We start from the raw sequence: 18,521 nt of genomic DNA on the forward strand, positions 1-18,521 counted from the left end.
ATGTAACAAAATAACGTATCAGTGGCTAAGAGATTTCAGAGAGTTGAGAGGCTATTCTGGAAGTTACTGTTATGCAAGCTTCAGCTAGATATTGCTCATTGCCATGGTATGCCAAGCCCCAACCAAAAGTATTACTGTAAACCCTGAAGAATACACAGGGCTCTATCTGAGAGTCTATAAAAGTTTCACACACTAAGTTTATTTTTTAGATGGCTCCTAGGCCAGGTAAGCCCTGAAACCCAGACTATCAGTCTCTCCAAGAGCATCAACCAGTTACATCCCCCTACCCTACAATGTCAACACCCTTTTTCAACATGAAGAAGTTAGAATGGTCATTACCTAAATATCCCTAAAGATTTGGAGAAGGATCAAAGGAGAGGGAGGAGTTGTAACAGAGAAGACAGAATTTAACAAATGAGCACGACTAGTGAATCATTATAGTGATATTTCTTTTTGGTCTCCAACGTCTTAGAGAAGCTAGAAGGAAATACCTGAAATTGTGAAACTGTAACCAATACCATATTTTGAAATTTGTTCTATACCTATTTGTGAAATGCAGTTTAAAATTTATCGCTTGTTTGTATGTTATATTTCAAAATTTTAAAAAATGTTTAAAAAGCCCACAGTTGGGTTTTTTAACGTATACCCACAGCTGATCTAAAATTGAAATTAAAAAACAATAATAATAATTGAGGGACTTCAGAGAAGAGGCAAGAAATTTGATTATGCCTTAAAAAGCAGATGTTGGACCAGAAACTGATAACATTGATTGCCACCCTGGAAGAGAAAGAAGTATCCAAGGGACACTTCTTTCTTTTATTTTTCTTGTATCCTTTTGTACTTTAATTTGTAACATATGCAAGTATCACCTGTTCAAAAATTTTACTTACAAATAATATTAATCATAAACAAGAAAGTATTAAAATACATAATGTCAACATAAGGTGGTTGATATTTTGAATGTTTTCCAAAAAGGCAGTGGGGACATCAAAAGGAAAGATGGGATTTCCTTAAATAGATAAACCCACATTGGGACGCTTTCATAGCTGCACTGAGTAGATTAAAAATATCAGAAGTCAGAATGATGATATATGAGCTAAAAGAGTTTTTTCAAAAACATTTAGGACAGGAGAGGCAGAAAGCTGGGGCCTGGTGTAGAGGCGCAGAGCCCTTGGGAGTAGAGGGACCGAAGCCCGGGACTAGGAAGTAAGCCAGGCCGCGGTCCATGGGCGCGCTACACTCACCAGCGCAGCCCATGACCAGTGACTCACCCCACACTCCACGCACCCGAACCTTGTCACCTGCTCCCATTCCCTGCGCTCTACCCCACCATAACTTCCCCATACCCTCACGCCAAGTGCAGCCCAACCCACCTCTCCTGCACCCTCTCAAGCACTACCTGTCCCCTCCCAGTTCCCTGCAGGCTGTTGCTAGTGCATAGAGGCTGTGGGCACTAACCTCCATACTTAGGCTACCTCTGCCCCCCTGCCCCCCGTCCATAGTGTCGCACAGCCTCACTCCACCCCCACCCCCAGCTCTGTACATCTGTTTACGGCACTCCCAGGCCCACACATGCACACGGCACCCCAATCATGTCATTCAGCTCTGGGAACCACACATTTACAGCAGTCCTAGAACCACGCAGGCGCACAGCCCTCAGTCTCACTTCCCAGTTCTGAGAAAGTGCCTACCTGTGCAGCCAGGTCACATCTGCCCCCAATCCAGGAAGGCATAACTCCGACCTGCTGCCACAACTCTACACATGCAAAAAGGGCCCCGTGCCTTAGACCAATGCACACCAGGGCTACACCCCCCACACTGGTACATCCACACAGCTTCATCCTCCCTGGCCACTGGGCACACACGTTCACAAGCATCAGTGTAACATCCCCAACTTGCACCTATCCCTGCCCTGAAACAAATCACCACACTGAGTGCTCCACCCACTTCCCTGCTCCCTGCTGTACAACCATCCCACAAACACAAGGCCTCAGGCTACTGAAAGAAATCAACTCCCAAAGTAAATCAATCAAGATATTTACATGCCATGAAGACAGCAGAAGATCACTAAGTATATCACAATGCAGTAGGATATTGGCCTGCTATTCCAATTTGCTAGCTGCCAGAATGCAACACACCAGAGATGGATTGGCTTTTAATACCAGGGGATTTATTTCATTAGTTCTTCAGAGGAAAGGCAGCTAACTTTCTTCTTTTTTTTTTTTTTAACTTTTCTTATTAATTAAAAAAAATTAACAAACAAAACATTTAGATATCATTCCATTCTACATATACAATCAGTAATTCTTAATATCATCACATAGTTGCATATTCATCATTTCTTAGTACATTTGCATCGATTTAGAAAAAGAAATAAAAAGACAACAGAAAAAGAAATAAAATGATAATAGAGAAAAAAAAAACTATACGTACCATACCCCTTACCCCTCACTTTCATTTACCACTATTTCAAACTGAATTTATTTTAACATTTGTTCCCCCTATTCTTTATTTTTATTCCATATGTTCTACTCTTCTGTTGATATAGTAGCTAAAAGGAGCATCAGACATAAGGTTTTCACATTCACAGAGTCTCATTGTGAAAGCTATATCATTGTTCAATCATCATCAAGAAACATGGCTGCTGGAACACAGCACTACATTTTCAGGCAATTCCCTCCAGCCTCTCCACTACATCTTGAACAACAAGGTGATATCTACTTAATGCGTAAGAATAACCTCCAGGATAACCTCTCGACTCTGTTTGGAATCTCTCAGCCATTGACACTTTGTCTCATTTTACTCTTCCCCCTTTTGGTCGAGAAGGTTCTCTCAATTCCTTGATGTTAATTCTCAGCTCATTCTAGGGTTTTTCTCAGTCCTTTGATGCTGAGTCTCAGCTTATTCCAGGATCTTTGTCCCACGTTGCCAGGAAGGTCCACACCCCTGGGAGTCATGTCCCACGCAGAGAGGGGGAGGGTGGTGAGACTGCTCATCATATTGGCTGAGAGAGAGGCCACATCTGAGCAACAAAAGAGGCTCTCTTGGGGGTGACTGTTAGGCCTAAATTTTAAGTAGACTTGACCTATCCTTTGTGGGGTTAAGTTTCATGTGAACAAACCCCAAAACTGGGGGCTCAGCCTATAGCTTTGGTTGTCCACACTGCTTGTGAGAATATCAAGAATTCAACTTGGGGAAGTTGAATTTCTCCCCACTCTCACCATTCTCCCAAGTGGGCTTGCAAATACTTTTCCAGTCACTGATCAAATCATTCTGGGGTTCATTGGGGGATCACTCTGGACAAACCAACAAAATCTCATGTGCTACCTGAGATTCCAAGTACTTATGACATTCAATCAAACTATCTACATGAGTTATATTAGGAAATGCTCTAGTCAAAATCTAAATTTTGTAACAAATAAACATTTTTGCTTTAGTCTCACACATAAGGTGACATTTTAAAGTATTAATTATTGTCTATTTTCAGCATCCTGCAGTAATGACATTCTTTTGTTCTTCCTCATGCAAAAACATTTTTAAAATTTGTACATTGTAGATTTCACTATTATTATACACTCTAGGCATTCCTAGATTATACCATCTCGATCTTTAACATCTATCTTTCTTTCTGATTTCATTTATGTCCCCAGCCCTCCTCCCTCTATCATTCTCACATGCAGCTTCATTCAGTGTTTTAACATAATTACATTACAGTTAGGTAGTATTGTGCTGTCCATTTCTGAGTTTTTGTATCCAGTCCTGTTGCACAGTCTGTATTCCTTCAGCTCCAATTACCCACTATCTTATCCTATTTTTATCTCCTGATGGTCTCTGTTACCAACGACATATTCCAAGTTTATTCACTATCAGTTCATATCAGTGAGACCATACAGTATTTGTCCTTTAGTTTTTGGCTAGTCTCACTCAGCATAATGTTCTCTAGGTCCATCCATGTTGTTACATACTTCATAAGTTTATTCTGTCTTAGAGCTGCATAATATTCTATCGTATGTATATACCACAGTTTGTTTAGCCACTCGTCTGTTGATGGACATTTTGGCTGTTTCCATCTCTTTGCAATTGTAAATAATGCTGCTATAAACATTGGTGCGCAAATGTCCATTTGTGTCTTTGCCCTTAAGTCCTCTGAGTAGATACCTAGCAATGGTATTGCTGGGTCATATGGCAATTCTATATTCACCTTTTTGAGGAACCGCCAAACTGCCTTCCACAATGGTTGCACCATTTGACATTCCCACTAACAGTGAATAAGTGTACCTCTTTCTCTACAACCTCTCCAGTGCTTCTCATTTTCTGTTTTGTTGATAATGGCCATTCTGGTGGGTGTGAGATGATATCTCATTGTGGTTTTGATTTGCATTTCTCTAATGGCCAGGGACATTGAGCATCTCTTCATGTGCCTTTTGGCCATTTGTATTTCCTCTTCTGAGAAGTGTCTGTTCAAGTCTTTTTCCCATTTTGTAATTGGATTGGCTGTCTTTTTGTTGTTGAGTTGGACAATCTCTTTATAAATTCTGGATACTAGACCTTTATCTGATAAGTCGTTTCCAAATATTGTCTCCCATTGTGTAGGCTGTCTTTCTACTTTCTTGATGAAATTCTTTGATGCACAAAAGTGTTTAATTTTGAGGAGCTCCCATTAATTTCTTTCTTTCTTCAGTGCTCTTGCTTTCGGTGTAAGGTCCATAAAACCGCCTCCAATTGTAAGATTCATAAGATATCTCCCTACATTTTCCTCTAACTGTTTTATGGTCTTAGACCTAATGTTTAGATCTTTGATCAATTTTGAGTTAACTTTTGCATAGGGTGTGAGATACGGGTCCTCTTTCATTCTTTAGCATATAGATATCCAGTTCTCTAGGCACCATTTATTGAAGAGACTGTTCTGTCCCAAATGAGTTGGCTTGACTGCCTTATCAAAGATCAAATGTCCATAGATGAGAGGGTCTATATCTGAGCACTCTATTCGATTCCATTGGTCGATATATCTATCTTTATGCCAATACCATGCTGTTTTGACCACTGTGGCTTCATAATATGCCTTAAAGTCAGGCAGCGCGAGACCTCCAGCTTCGTTTTTTTTCCTCAAGATGTTTTTAGCAATTCGGGGCACCCTGCCCTTCCAGATAAATTTGCTTATTGGTTTTTCTATTTCTGAAAAATAAGTTGTTGGGATTTTGATTGGTATTGCATTGAATCTGTAGATCAATTTAGGTAGGATTGACATCTTAACTATATTTAGTCTTCCAATCCATGAACACGGTATGCCCTTCCATCTATTTAGGTCTTCTGTGATTTCTTTTAGCAGTTTTTTGTAGTTTTCTTTATATAGGTTTTTTGTCTCTTTAGTTAAATTTATTCCTAGGTATTTTATTCTTTTAGTTGCAATTGTAAATGGGATTTGTTTCTTGATTTCCCCCTCAGCTTGTTTATTACTAGTGTATAGAAATGCTACAGATTTTTGAATGTTGATCTTGTAACCTGCTACTTTGCTGTACTCATTTATTAGCTCTAGTAGTTTTGTTGTGGATTTTTCCGGGTTTTCGACGTATAGTATCATATCATCTGCAAACAGTGATAGTTTTACTTCTTCCTTTCCAATTTTGATGCCTTGTATTTCTTTTTCTTGTCTAATTGCTCTGGTTAGAACCTCCAACACAATGTTGAATAATAGTGGTGATAGTGGACATCCTTGTCTTGTTCCTGATCTTAGGGGGAAAGTTTTCAATTTTTCCCCATTGAGGATGATATTAGCTGTGGGGTTTTCATCTATTCCCTCTATCATTTTAAGGAAGTTCCCTTGTATTCCTATCTTTTGAAGTGTTTTCAACAGGAAAGGATGTTGAATCTTGTCGAATGCCTTCTCTGCATCAATTGAGATGATCATGTGATTTTTCTGCTTTGATTTGTTGATATGGTGTATTACATTAATTGATTTTCTTATGTTGAACCAGCCTTGCATACCTGGGATGAATCCTACTTGGTCATGATGTATAATTCTTTTAATGTGTTGTTGGATACGATTTGCTAGAATTTTATTGAGGATTTTTGCATCTGTATTCATTAGAGAGATTGGTCTGTAGTTTTCTTTTTTTGTAATATCTTTGCCTGGTTTTGGTATGAGGGTGATGTTGGCTTCATAGAATGAATTAGGTAGTTTTCCCTCCACTTCGATTTTTTTGAAGAGTTTGAAGAGAATTGGTACTAATTCTTTCTGGAACGTTTGGTAGAATTCACATGTGAAGCCATCTGGTCCTGGACTTTTCTTTTTAGGAAGCTTTTGAATGACTAATTCAATTTCTTTACTTGTGATTGGTTTGTTGAGGTCATCTATGTCTTCTTGAGTCAAAGTTGGTTGTTCATGTCTTTCCAGGAACCCATCCATTTCCTCTAAATTGTTGTATTTATTAGCGTAAAGTTGTTCATAGTATCCTGTTATTACCTCCTTTATTTCTGTGAGGTCAGTAGTTATGTCTCCTCTTCCATTTCTGATCTTATTTATTTGCTTCCTCTCTCTTCTTTTTGTCAATCTTGCTAAGGGCCCATCAATCTTATTGATTTTCTCATAGAACCAACTTCTGGTCTTATTGATTTTCTCTATTGTTTTCATGATCTCATTTTCATTTATTTCTGCTCTAATCTTTGTTATTTCTTTCCTTTTGCTTGCTTTGGGGTTAGTTTGTTGTTCTTTCTCCAGTTCTTCCAAGTGGACAGTTAATTCCCGAATTTTTGCCCTTTCTTCTTTTTTGATATAGGCATTTAGGGCAATAAATTTCCCTCTTAGTACTGCCTTTGCTGCGTCCCATAAGTTTTGATATGTTGTGTTTTCATTTTCATTCGCCTCAAGATATTTACTGAGTTCTCTTGTAATTTCTTCCTTGACCCACTGGTTGTTTAAGAGTGAGTTAATGAGCGTCCACGTATTTGTGAATTTTCTGGCACTCTGCCTATTATTGATTTCCAATTTCATTCCTTTATGATCTGAGAAAGTGTTGTGTATGATTTCAATCTTTTTAAATTTGTTGAGACTTGCTTTGTGACCCAGCATATGGTCTATCTTTGAGAATGATCCATGAGCACTAGAGAAAAAGGTGTATCCTGCTGTTGTGGGGTATAATGTCCTATAAATGTCTGTTAAGTCTAGCTCATTTATTGTAATATTCAAATTCTCTGTTTCTTAATTGATCCTCTGTCTAGATGTTCTGTCCATTGATGAGAGTGGGGAATTGAAGTCTCCAACTATTATGGTATATGTGTCTATTTCCCTTTTTAGTATTTGCAGTGTATGCCTCACGTATTTTGGGGCATTCTGGTTTTGTGCATAAATATTTATGATTGTTATGTCTCCTTGTTTAATTGTTCCTTTTATTAGTAGATAGTGTCCTTCTTTGTCTCTTTTAACTGTTTTACATTTGAAGTCTAATTTGTTGGATATTAGTATAGCTACTCCTTCTCTTTTCTGGTTGTTATTTGCATGAAATATCTTTTCCCAACCTTTCACTTTCAACCTATGTTTATCTTTGGGTCTAAGATGTGTTTCCTGTAGACAGCATATAGAAGGATCCTGTTTTTTAATCCATTCTGCCAGTCTATGTCTTTTGATTGGGGAGTTCAGTCCATTAACATTTAGTGTTATTACTGTTTGGGTAGTACTTTCCTCTACCATTTTGCCTTTTGTATTTTATATATCATATCTAATTTTCCTTCTTTCTGCACTCTTCTCCACACCTCTCTCTTCTGTCTTTTCATATCTATCTCTAGTGCTCCCTTTAGTATTTCTTGCAGAGCTGGTCTCTTGGTCACAAATTCTCTCAGTGACTTTTTGTCTGAAAATGTTTTAATTTCTCCCTCATTTTTGAAGGACAATTTTTCCGGATATAGAATTTTTGGTTGGCAGTTTTTCTCTTTTAGTAATTTAAATATATCATGCCACTGTCTTCTTGCCTCCATGGTTTCTGCTGAGAAATCTACACATAGTCTTATTGGGTTTCCCTTGTATGTGATGGATTGCTTTTCTCTTGCTGCTTTCAACATCCTCTCTTTCTCTTTGACCTCTGACATTCTGACTAGTAAGTGTCTTGGAGAATGTCTATTTGGATCTATTCTCTTTGGGGTGCGTTGCACTTCTTGGATCTGTAATTTTAGATCTTTCATAAGAGTTGGGAAATTTTCAGTGATAATTTCCTCCTTTAGTTTTTCTCCTCCTTTTCCCTTCTCTTCTCCTTCTGGGACACCCACAACACGTATATTTGTGCACTTCATATTATCATTTAATTCCCTGAGCCCCTGCTCATATTTTCCCATTCTTTTCCCTATAGTTTCTGTTTCTTTTTGGATTTCAGATGTTCCATCCTCCAGTTCACTAATTCTAACCTCTGTCTCTTGAAATCTACCATTGTAGGTTTCCATTGTTTTTTTCATCTCTTCTACTGTATCTTTCATTCCCATTAGTTCTGTGATTTGTTTTTTCAGACTTTCCATTTCTTCTTTTTGTTCATTCCTTGCCCTCTTCATGTCCTCCCTCAATTCATTGATTTGGTTTTTGATGAGGTTTTCCATGTCTGTTCGTATATTCAGAATTAGTTGTTTCAGTTCCTGTATCTCATTTGAACTATTGCTTTGTTCCTTTGACTGGGCCATATCTTCAATTTTCCAGGTGTGATTTGTTATTTTTTGCTGGCATCTGGACATTTAATTACCTTAATTAGTTTATTCTGGAGATTGCTTTCACTTATCTTACCTAGGGTTTTCTTGCTAGATGAATTTGTTGTCTATCTGTTCTTTGACCTTCAGTTCAGCTTTTTCTGGGCCTCTAGCTTAGGTTTTGTTTAACAGAGGATAATTTTTCATTCTTGTTTTCTTGTTTCTTGTCCTGCTTATAAGGTGCCTTTTCCCTCCCCACCCTTAGGAGGGTCTACATAGGTATTACAGACTCCAGCCAGGTTTTCCCAGACTAAACTGGCCTCCTTTCGGGGGGAAGGAGTCACCTGCGTCAGTTTTCCCTGAGGGTGAGACCCAGCAGGTTGAAAGACTTTCCTGTGAAGTCTCTGGGCTCTGTTTTTCTTATCCTGCCCAGTATATAGCGCTTGTCTGTCTGCGGGTCCCACCAGCAAAAGATATTGTGGCTCCTTTAACTTTGGAAGGCTCTCCCTGCTGGGGGTGTGGTGGAGACAGAGGAAAGGTTGTAGGCTGCTTTTAATGGCTTCAAATTGCCAAGCCCTGGGGTCTGAATTCCTTGAGAGAGGTATTCCACCTGAGTTGTGTTTCACCTCCCCTGGGGAAGGCTCAGGCAGGAGACAGCCCTGAAAGCAGCCTGTCTCTGCATATGCCTGGGGCAGTTGCAGCCTGTGTAATCCCGCTGCTGAACACGGAGGCAGCCAAGCCTCCGTAGAAACAGCCACAAAAACCTGTTTTGTCCCCTTTCCTCTTTTTCAGATAGCCCAATAAGCGATCTCCACCTTGACCAGTTTCGCCTGAGCGGGGGCCTATTTTTAGTAGTTAGAATTTGTTTATTAATGCCACAATTGGTGTTTGGTTGGACTCAGTCCCTGCTACTGTTAGAGTCTCTTTCCTTTCCCTCTGGGAAGTCGCCTGTGGGGGAGGGACACCTGGCACCGGCCGCCACGGCTTGGGGAACTCATGGTTCCAGAGACTCGCAGCCGGTCCAGCTGGTCCAGACTGGGGTATGCTGTGTGTCCGGTCACTATCGTGGCTCTGGGAACTGTTCTGTACAGTTTCTGGTTATTTAGTAGCTGTTCTGGAGGACGAACTAAAACAAGCACAATTCTAAGCCGCCATCTTGGCCTCTCCTTCAGGCAGCTAACTTTCATCTGAGGTTCTTTCTTATCTGGGAAAGCACAGGGTGATCTATGCTGGCCTTCTCTCCAGGCCCCTGGATTCCAACAACTTTCCCCGGGGTGTTTTCTTTCTGCATCTCCAAAGGCCTGGGCTGAGCTGCAAGAGCTGAGATGAGATATGCTGAGCTGCTTGGGCTGTGCTACGTTGAGCTCTTTCATTTAAGCACCAGCCAATTAAATCAAACATCATTCATTGCAGCAGGCACACCTCCTAGCTGACCACAGATGCAATGAGCAACAGATGAGGTTCACGTACCATTGGCTCATGTCCACAGCAACATAACTAGGCACCTTCACCTGGCCAAGTTGACAACTGAATCTAACTACCACACCTGCATAATGACCAAAATAAAATACTAAAGGAGACACAGATGTTCGGACAACTAATCAAAGACATTTGTACAACTCTACTTAATAAAATAAGCAGGATAGCAAATGACATAAAGGAGATCAAGAAGACAGTAGAAGAGCATAAAGAGGAATTTGAAAGAATAAATAGAAAAATAGTGGATATCACAGAGATTAAAGACTGTTGACCAAATAAAAAACATACTAAAGGCACACAACAGATTTGAAGAGACAGAAGAAAGAATAAGTGATATAGAGGACAGGATAATTTACTTCAAGGACTCAAAACAGCAAATGGCAAAAAAAGATGGAAAAAATTGAATTGGAACTCAGAGAAATGATAGACAAAACAAAGTGCACAAATATAAGAATCACTGGTGTCCCAGAAGGAGAATAGAGGAGTAAAGGGCTAGGAAGAGTAGTTGAGGATATAATGGGGGAAATTTTCCCAACCCTCACAAAGGAAATAAATATACAAGTCAAAGAAGCCCAACAAACTGCAAACAGAATAAATCCAAATAGGCCTTCCCTAAGACACATGCTAATCAGTCTGTCAAATGTTGTAGAGAAGCAGAAAATCCTGAAAGTGGCAAGAGAAAAACAATCTACTACATACAAGGGAAATCAAATAAGACTGAGTTCAGATTACTCAATTGGCACCCTGGAGGTGAGAAGGCAGTGGTATGATATATTCAAGATCCTGAAAGAGAAAGGCTTCCAGCCAAGAATTCTGTATCCAGCCAAATTGTCCTTCAAAACTGAGGGAGAGGTTAAAGTTTTCACAGACAAAGAAGTCCTGAAAGAATCTGTCAACAAGAGACTGGCCCTACAAGAAATACTAAAAGGAATTCCGCCAGCTGGAAAAAAAAAAAAGACAGGAGAGGGAGGTCTGGAGGAGGGCACAGAATTGAAGAGTACCACTAAAGATAATTTCAAGAATACAAAGAGAAAGAGGAAAAAGAATATATAGATCTGACAAATAAAATAAAAAAGATAAGATGGTGGAATGAAGAAAAGCCTTTTCAGTGATCATGGTGTTGAATATACTACTATGTGATGATATTGTGAGCCATGGATTGTACACAATACATGGAATGTTTGTCTGTTAAAAATGTTCATGTTTGTAAGTTGTTTTGATTTGATAATACAAAATAAATTAAATTTAAAAAAAGAAACACCTTTTCAGTAATAACTTTGAATGTTAACAGACTAAACTTACCAATTAAAAGATACAGATTGACAGAATGGATTAAGAATCATAATTCAGCTATATGCTGCTTACAAGAGACTCATATTAGACATAAGGATACAAATAGATTGAAATTAAAAGGATGGAAAAAGATTTTCCATGCAAGTTGTAACCAAAAGAAAGCAGGAGTAACTATACTAATATCAGACTAAATAGACTTTAAATGTAAAGACACCATAAAAGACAAAGAAAGACACTATATACTAATCAAAGGTTCAGTTCACCAAGAAGATATAACAATCATAAATGTATGCTCCCAATCAAGGAGCTCCAAAGTACATGAGACAGTCACTGGCAAAACTGAAGGGAGCGATAGATGTTTCAACAATAATAGAAGGAGATTTCAACACACCATTTTCCTCTATAGATAGAACAACCAGACAGAAGATCAACAAGGAAACAGAGAAGTTAGATAACTTGATAAATGAATTAGGCCTAACAGACATATATAGGTAATTGTACCCCAAAGCACAAGGATATACATTCTTCTCAAGTGTTCATGGAACATTCTCCAGGATAGATCATATTCTGAGGCACAAAACAGATCTTTATAACTTTAAAAACATTGAAATTATTCAAAGCACTTTCTCTGATCACAATGGGATGAGGGCAGATCTCAATAACCACCAAAGAATGAGAACATTCACAAGTACATGGAGATTAAGTAACATGCTCTTAAACAACCAGTGGGTCAAAGAAGAAATTGCTAGAGAAATAAGTAGCTATCAGGAGATGAATGAAAATAAGAATACTACTTATCAGAACTTATGGGATGTGGAAAATTTGTGCTGCGAGGAAATTTACTGCACTAAATGCCTGTATTAAAAAACAAGAAAGAGCAAAAATCAAGGACTTAACAGCACACCTGGAGGAACTTGAGAAAGAACAGCAAACTAACTCCAAAGCAAATAGAAGAGAAGAAATAACAAAGATTAAAGCAGAGATAAATGAATGGGAGAACAAAAGAACAATAGAAAGAATCAGTAAAACCAAAAGTTGGTTCTTTGAGAAAATCAATAAAATTGATGGACCACTAGCAAGACTGACAAAGAAAAAAAGAGAGAGGATGCAAATAAACAAAATCAGAAATAAGAAAAGGTGCATTACCACAGACCCTGAAGAAATAAAAGAACTCATAAGAGGATACTATGAACAACTATACACCAACAAACTAGACAACTTAGAAGAAATGGACAAATTCCTGGAGACAAACAAGCTACACTGACTCAGGAAGAAATAGAAGATCTCAACAAACCAATCACAAGTCAAGAGATTCAATCAGTCATCAAAAATCTTCCTACAAAGAAAAGTCCAGGGCCAGATGACTTCACAGGGGGATTTTATCAAACATTCCAAAAATAACTAACTCCAATCCTGCTCAAACTTTTCCAAAAACTTGAGGAAAAAGGAACTCTACCTAACTCATTTTATGAAGCTAGTATCATTTTAATACCCAAACCGGGTAAATATGCTATAAGAAAGGAAAACTACAGGCCAATCTCCCTAATGAACATAGATGCAGAAATTCTCAATAAAATATCAGCAAATCGAATCCAACAGCACATTAAAAGAATTATACACCATGACCAAGTGGGGGTTATATCAGGAATGCAAGGATGGTTCAACACAAGAAAATCAATTAATATAATACAGCACATTAACAAATCAAAAGGGAAAGATCACATGATCATCTTGATTGATGCTGAAAAAGCATTTGACAAAATTCAACATCCTTTTCTGATAAAAACACTTCAAAAGATAGGAATCAAAGGTAACTACCTCAATATGATAAAGGGAATATAAGAAAAACCGATAGCAAGCATTGTACTCAATGGAGAGAGACTGAAAGCTTTCCCCCTAAGATCAGGTACATGACAAGGATGCCCACAGTCACCAATATTATTCAACATTGTGCTAGAATTTCTAGCTAGAGCAATCAGGAAGAACAAAGAAATAAAAGGCATCCAAATTGGAAAGAAAGAAGTAAAACTCTCATTATTTGCAGATGATATGATACTATACTTGGAAGATCCTGAGAAATCTACAGCAAAGTTACTTGCGCTCATAAACAAATTCAGCAAGGTGGTGGGATATAAAATTAATGTGCAAAAATATGTAACATTTCTATATACAAGCAATGACCTAACTGAGGAGTCAGCTGAGGAAAAAACTCCATTCAGAATAGCAACTAAAAAAAGAATCAAATACTTAGGAATGAGCCTAACTGGGGAAATAAAGGACTTGTACACAGAAAACTACATAACATCGCTAAAAGAAATCAAAGGAGATCTAAATAGGCAGAAAGACATTCTCTGCTCATGGATAGGAAGGCTAAATATAGTTAAGATATCAATTCACCCCAAATTGATCTACAGATTCAACACAGTACCAATCAAAATTCCAACCACATACTTTGAAGATTTGGAAATGCTAACCACCAAATTCACCTGGAAGGGAAAGAGACCATGAATAGCTAAAAGCATCCTTAAAAAGAAGAATGAAGTGGGAGAATTAACACTCCTTGACTTTAAAACCTATTATAATGCCACAGTGATCAAAATAGCATGGTACTGGCACAAAGATAGAAGAATTGACCAATGTAATTGAATCGAGAGTGCAGAAATAAACCATCAAATCTATGGCCAACTGATTTTTGACAAGGCCCCTAAATCCTCTGAACTGGGACAAAATAGTCTTTTCAATAATTGGGCATGGAAGAACTGGATATCATTAGCCAAAAGACTGAAAGAGGACCCCTATCTTACACCCTACACAAAAATTAACCTAAAGTGGATCAAACCCTTAAATATAAGAATGAGCACCATAACAATTCTAGAAGAAAATGTAGGGAAACATCTTCAACACCTAATAATAGGAGGTAGCTTCCTAAACTTTACACCCAAAGCACAAGCAACAAAAGATAAAATAGATAAATGGGAACTCCTCAAAATCAAATGCTCTGCACTTCAAAAGACTTTGTCAAAAAGGTGAAGAGGCGAGCAACTCAATGGGAGAAAATATTTGTAAATCACATATCAGACAAAGGTTTGATTTCCTGTATATACAAAGAAATCATACAACTCAACAACAAAAGAATGAACAACCCAATTATAAAATGGGCTAAAGATATGAATATCTTTATTTTTCAAACTTTATGTTGTATAATATTTCATCTAAAAACCCTTGAATTTGACTAAATAGTCATTGAGCTTTTTCTCCCATACTTATTTTCCTATCTTTGGCACTGTTATCTCTTTGTTTGTTTTTTTTTGTTTGTTTTGCCATTCTATGAGCTATGTTCAAAATGAAACCATCAGCACTACCACAGCAACACCAGAGGTAAATAATGGGGGGCAAAACAAGAGTTAAGAGGCGGTCTAGATTTCCTTTATTTGGCAAGGCTGTGTTTATTGGTTTTCTTTCTCTTGGGAACAATGAAATTATCTAAAATTGTGAATGAAACTGTGCAACATTTGGTGAGGCAAAATAAGCCAGAAATAAAAGAGCAAATATTGTATGATTTTATTTAGAAAACACTTATAAGAAAATTGGGGCCTAGACTGTAAGCTCTTATAGTAGTCATATTTAGGCCAGAGTGGTAATTGTTATTTCTGGATTTGGAGGGCTGTTTTATATATGTATAACCTGGTATTTAAAGATAAAAATGAAGCCAATGATGTCAGGATTAAGGTAATTCAGAATACAGGGGAAAGAAAGACATTGCATGTATTTTAGAACTTGACCTACTCTTTGAGACCAAAGGAAGAATGTTTTATTATGCCAAGAACCTAAGTTTTCTGTAGCACATAATCTAACTCAACTTGTCTGGGTAGATCATTTAAACAATCCAAATAGGGAGCCCAGAATAAGAATGAGAGCCTTTAATCCTGTACAGCTTAATGTAATGCCTAGATACATCCCAGAGTATATTAAGCAGAGAGTCAAAAAGTATTGGCAAAGTGCCTGTAGGAACTATTAAACTTTACCACTGGGGAAACCCGGATACTGTTCCAAACATGAGGGACACCCAAATCAATAGGCCAAGCCCTTGATCTTGAGACTGCCCTTGTGGAGCTTATGTATGTAGTGGAGAAACTTAGCCTATCTATAGGTATGCCTAAGAGCCACCTCCAGAGGACCTCTTTTGTTGCTCAGATGTGGCCTCACTCTCTCTAAGCCAAACTCTGCAAGTGAAATCATTGCCCTCCCCCCTACATGGGACATGACATTCAAGGATGAAAGTCTCCTTGGTGGTATGGGAGATAACCCCCAGGGATGAGCCTGGCCCTGGCATGGTGGGATCAACAATGCCATCCTGACAAAAAGGGGGAAAAGAAGTATATCAAATAAGGTATCAGGTATCAGTGGCTGAAAGAGTTATAGAGTCAAGAGGCTACACTGGAGGTCACTCTTAAGCATGCTTCAGTTAGACATTACTACCTACCATAACTTGCCAAACCCCAACCAAAACCATTCCAGCCAATCCTAAAGAATACCTAGGGCATTATATAAGATTCTACGAAGATTCCATGCACTAGAGTAACTTTCCCAAACCTACAACCCCCAAATGGGTCCCTTGACCTGATAAGTCCTTAAATGAAGAAGGGCCAGCCTCTCCAGAATATCAGCTAGCTCCATCCCCCTATCCCATATTATCAACAGCCCCTTCCAACATGAAAAAGTTAGGATAGGTATAGCCCAAATACCCCTAAAGAGTGGGAGAAAGATCAAAGGTAATTGTGGAGTTATACAGAGAAGGTAAGGTTTAACAAATGAATAAGATTGGTGAATTATTATATTGATATTTCTTTTAGTCTCCAGTATCTCAGAGCAGCTAGAAGTAAAAAACTAAAATTATGGAACTGTAGCCCATATCAAACTCTGAAATCTGTTCTACAACTAATTGTTGCAATGTGCTTTAAAATTTACTGCCTTTTTGTATACGTTATATTCCAGAAAAAAAGAAAAAAAAGTCTATTGTGTTGATAAAAAAAAGTGGGTTTAAGATAGAAATAGTAATGAGACCATTTATTCACCGATAAAAAATGATTTTTAGAAATAATAATACCTAATGCTAGCAAATGTGCAGGAATTGGAACTCTCACATATCACCAGTGGGTCTATAATCAGTACGTCAAAGAGCAATCTGACACTCTGTATCAAATGCCTTTAAAATATTTTTACCAATAGCAACTAAAAAAGAAAAAAAAAGATAAAAATAAAATATTTTTACCATTAACACAGTAGTTCCACTCAAGAATTTTAGCTAAAGAAAACAATCAAAGTTTTAGCCTCAATATAGATATCACAGAATTGCTTATAATAATGAAAAAGTAGGAAAGATTTACATTTCTATTAATCAGGCATTAGATAATTATGTTACACCCGTCTGTTAAAATCCAAGCAGCTTGTTAAGCATTGTTCCAGATTTACGATACCCAAGCTTCTTCACTACACATCACTAAATGAAAACAAAAGGTTGAAAAATGTACAGAATGAGTCCACTTTCATTAAAATATGCACACAGACACATTCATAATATAAACCTGGAATGGTATAAATCAAAATTTTAAGAATGGCCATCTCTAGGGGATACTGGCTAGACATTTTATTAGATAACTATTTTCATTAATTGCATTTTACTTTTGTAATAAGAAAAAAAAGCATGAGTTTTATTTTAAAAAGGAATCACAGAGCTAAAATAAAGCTAAAAGAAATAGGTCTGTCATTTCCATTTAACAATACACCAATAATAATAGATTTTTTATGTTTAGATACCAGCATGTTTGTTTATAAAGACATATTATTTAATACAACTCTAAACCTCCTTTAGACCCCCCCCTCCACAGTTAGTATGCAGCTCAATAAATACTTGAATAGAATTGAATAACCTAGTAAAAAAATTTATAAATGAGCTAGATGAGGAAGAACACAGTGAAGTTCCTAGTTTACAAATGGGAGTAAGTTCCTCCTTCTCACTGTGGCCTCAGAGACAGCTCATTCTCCTACTCATCCACCCATCAGTGTCCAGCTCCTCCTCTTCTTCCTCTTCCTCCTCTGAACTATGGGCTTCTCCTGGAAGCCTGTCTCCTCAGCTCTCTGCATTCTTCTTTCCATACTCATTTCCTCCATGAATTCATCCACAGTCATGGCATCACCTAGCACCCAAACGCAGATAACTTCTGGGGGAAAAAAATGACCCTGGTTTCCCCGGGTGTGGGCATGTGCGCTGTCATTGTGGTATATATAAGTTATTTTGATATTGCACAACTGTAATGACTAGCATTTTATTGTACAACTCCCCAAGGGAATGACTGATTGGAGGATTTGAGGAAGAATTGTTGGCATAAGTGGCAGTGCATCTCCCCACCCCACAGCAATGAACAAACCAAATAAAAATAATGTATAAGTAGGGGGGGAAATTAGCAAATTGTGTTTTAAAATTTCAGTTTGATGGTGTCATACCTTGTTTGGCTAACAAAGAAACTAAAGAAATGCTAAAAACTGACCAACAGAAGGAGTGGAAAGAATCCTAGGTTCCACATTACGAAACTCACTTACATGAGTAAAGTATACATGTTTATTAATCATACTTTATATTTTCCTGGTCAGTCCTCATCAGCTGATCACATTACTCTTGTGGACTCAGCTTCAAGACACATCTTCTGTCTGCCTCCCCACCACCCAATCAGACTTCTGCCCTTAAACTTCTCTTATATAGAAACTGAAAGCTGAGTGATTTGCAAATTCATTATTTAGGCTCAGGGCATGTTAATCACAGGTCCTGAAATAAGCTGACAAATAGAGACACCCCTCAGACCCAATACACAGAAAGTTTATAGAATTTTAGAATAGGCAGACACAGCAACAGTTAGCTAAGCTTTGGGTAATCCTGGCAAGGAAGAAACACATGGTAGAAAGGCTCCACAGAATATGACTCCATGGGTAAGTTATTAAAAGTCTTACAGCCGCGGTGCAAGTTCAGTGGTAGAATTCTCGCCTGCCATGTGGGAGACCCGGGTTCAATTCCTGACCCATGCACTTCC

At 38.0% G+C, this 18,521-nt stretch overlaps 1 protein-coding gene across 7 annotated transcripts in view; it reads right to left on the reverse strand.

Annotated features, from left to right (window-relative positions):
- Positions 1 to 18,521, reverse strand: part of RGP1 (RGP1 partner of RAB6A GEF complex) — a 58,705-nt gene that overhangs the window by 16,378 nt on the left and 23,806 nt on the right. For 2 of the 7 annotated variants that reach the window (XR_013170337.1, XR_013170336.1), the window contains exon 10: positions 18,442 to 18,520. The exons of the other annotated variants lie outside the window; for them this stretch is intronic. The gene's annotated coding sequence lies outside the window, so the exon portion shown is untranslated. The remainder of the gene's footprint in view (positions 1 to 18,441; position 18,521) is intronic. 7 annotated transcript variants of the gene reach the window in all.

This window comes from Tamandua tetradactyla, chromosome 2 (assembly GCF_023851605.1).
Source record: "Tamandua tetradactyla isolate mTamTet1 chromosome 2, mTamTet1.pri, whole genome shotgun sequence".
NCBI classification, from domain to species: Eukaryota; Metazoa; Chordata; class Mammalia; order Pilosa; family Myrmecophagidae; genus Tamandua; species Tamandua tetradactyla.